Genomic DNA, 2,500 nt, shown 5'->3' with positions numbered 1-2,500 from the left:
CCGAGGCCGCAATTTGCGTTCAGAACGTCGATGCTCAATGTGTCCTGCAATTCACACTAATTCACGCAGCTAGCTGCGTCCTTCATCGACTCACGAGCCGAGTGATCCACCGCCAAGAGCCATCCACGATTGTTTCGCTCGCACAGTGCCTCGCACTATAGGGTGACAAAATAGACCGCGCCGAGCGGTCGGCCAGGCCGACGCTTGAAGCCGGAGCGCGCGGCACCGCGGCACTCGACGCGCAAACATTACCGGGTGACCGAATCGCCGGCCGGCGCGCCGCTCCTCGCGGGTCGGGCGCCGGGTAGCAAAGACTTTTTCTCTCGCTTGTCCGAGTTTCGCGTTCGCCGAAGCGTTTGCGAGACCGTTAATGATCCTTCCGCAGGTTCACCTACGGAAACCTTGTTACGACTTTTACTTCCTCTAAATGATCAAGTTAGATCGTCTTCTCGGACGCCGGCTCGACCGTTGCCGGCCGCGCCAGGTCCAATCGGAGGACCTCACTAAACCATTCAATCGGTAGTAGCGACGGGCGGTGTGTACAAAGGGCAGGGACGTAATCAACGCGAGCTAATGACTCGCGCTTACTGGGAATTCCTCGTTCAAGGGAAATAATTGCAATTCCCTATCCCTAGCACGACCGGGGTTCAGCGGGTTACCCAGACCTGTCGGCCAAGGCGAGCACATGCTGATCCGGTCAGTGTAGCGCGCGTGCGGCCCCGAACATCTAAGGGCATCACAGACCTGTTATTGCTCAATCTCGTGTGGCTAAACGCCACTAGTCCCTCTAAGAAGTTAGACGCCGACCGATTGGGTCGCGTAACTAGTTAGCAAGCCAGAGTCTCGTTCGTTATCGGAATTAACCAGACAAATCGCTCCACCAACTAAGAACGGCCATGCACCACCACCCACAGAATCAAGAAAGAGCTCTCAATCTGTCAATCCTCACTGTGTCCGGGCCGGGTGAGATTTCCCGTGTTGAGTCAAATTAAGCCGCAGGCTCCACTCCTGGTGGTGCCCTTCCGTCAATTCCTTTAAGTTTCAGCTTTGCAACCATACTTCCCCCGGAACCCAAAGACTTTGGTTTCCCGCAAGCTGCCGGAGAGGTCGTAAAACTAACGCCCCCCGATCGCTAGTTGGCATCGTTTATAGTCAGAACTAGGACGGTATCTGATCGTCTTCGAACCTCTGACTTTCGCTCTTGATTAAAGAAAACATTCTTGGCAAATGCTTTCGCAGTCGTTCGTCTTGCGCCGATCCAAGAATTTCACCTCTAACGGCACAGTACGAATGCCCCCGTCTGTCCCTCTTAATCATTACCTCGCGCTCCGAAAACCAACAAAATAGAACCGAGGTCCTATTCCATTATTCCATGCACCATTATTCAGGCGAATCGCCTGCTTTGAACACTCTAATTTTTTCAAAGTAAACGTTCCGGCCGCCGCCGACACTCAGTCAAGGGCACCGGCGGAGAACCGGAGGTGAGGCCAGGACGGCCAGTACACGCCTTGCGACGGACCGGCCGCCTGCGCCCAAAATCCAACTACGAGCTTTTTAACCGCAACAACTTAAATATACACTTTTGGAGCTGGAATTACCGCGGCTGCTGGCACCAGACTTGCCCTCCAATGGATACTCGTTAAAGGTTTTAAAGTGTACTCATTCCAATTACAGGGCCTCGTTTAGAGTCCTGTATTGTTATTTTTCGTCACTACCTCCCCGCGTCGGGAATGGGTAATTTGCGCGCCTGCTGCCTTCCTTGGATGTGGTAGCCGTTTCTCAGGCTCCCTCTCCGGAATCGAACCCTGATTCTCCGTTACCCGTAAGAACCTCGGTAGGCCAGTACCGTACCGACGAAAGTTGATAGGGCAGACACTTGAATGATCCGTCGCCGGTGCGAGACCGTGCGATCCGCAAAGTTATCCAGAGTCACCAAAGGTTGCGGGCCGAAGCCCGGTCGGTTTTTGGTCTGATAAAAGCACGCCTCCCGCGAGGTCGGCGCTTCACGCATGTATTAGCTCTAGCATTTCCACAGTTAACCACGTAAAACGTACGATCAAATGAACCATAACTGATTTAATGAGCCATTCGCAGTCGCAGTTTCACTGTACGAGAGCTCGTACTTAGACTTGCATGGCTTAATCTTTGAGACAAGCATATGACTACTGGCAGGATCAACCAGGTAGCTACTTTAGCGTAGCCCCGAAAGGCCGACGAAGGAGGCGCCGCTGATGCGGCGCCGTCGCTCGGTCGATGCGAAACCCGAAGGCTTCTCCGTTAAAATTTCGTTCTTTGCTCGGCTGCCCGAACTCAGAAAACCGTCACCGCCCGTCGCACCCGCCCGGAGTAAGACTTCGTCGGCAGGCCTTTCGACCGCCACGTCGCCAACACCGGCGCGAGCGCAACGCACGCCAGACAACTTCGCCGAAGCGACCGCTCAGAACCCCGACAAACTGACACTCGGCTCTTCGCGCAGCAGCAACATCTGCCCAGCGAGCCA

General features: G+C 54.6%; 2 non-coding genes across 2 annotated transcripts in view; both read right to left on the bottom strand.

Annotated features, from left to right (window-relative positions):
• The window catches only part of LOC146143198 (5.8S ribosomal RNA), a 154-nt gene extending 33 nt beyond the window's left edge, over positions 1-121 (bottom strand). Inside the window, exon 1 of the ribosomal RNA XR_014501020.1 lies at positions 1-121. This exon is cut by the window's left edge and continues 33 nt beyond it. This is a non-coding gene — a ribosomal RNA (5.8S ribosomal RNA).
• A 247-nt stretch (positions 122-368) lies between these two features.
• LOC146143197 (small subunit ribosomal RNA) lies at positions 369-2,185 on the bottom strand. The gene has a single exon (XR_014500910.1). It is a non-coding gene; the product is annotated as a small subunit ribosomal RNA (ribosomal RNA).
• Positions 2,186-2,500: the final 315 nt, after the last annotated feature.

This window comes from Ascidiella aspersa, chromosome 5, assembly GCF_963924565.1.
Source record: "Ascidiella aspersa chromosome 5, kaAscAspe10.2, whole genome shotgun sequence".
Lineage (NCBI taxonomy): Eukaryota > Metazoa > Chordata > Ascidiacea > Phlebobranchia > Ascidiidae > Ascidiella > Ascidiella aspersa.
Note: the sequence above shows the minus strand (reverse complement) of the source record. Positions and strands in the feature narration are given on the sequence as shown.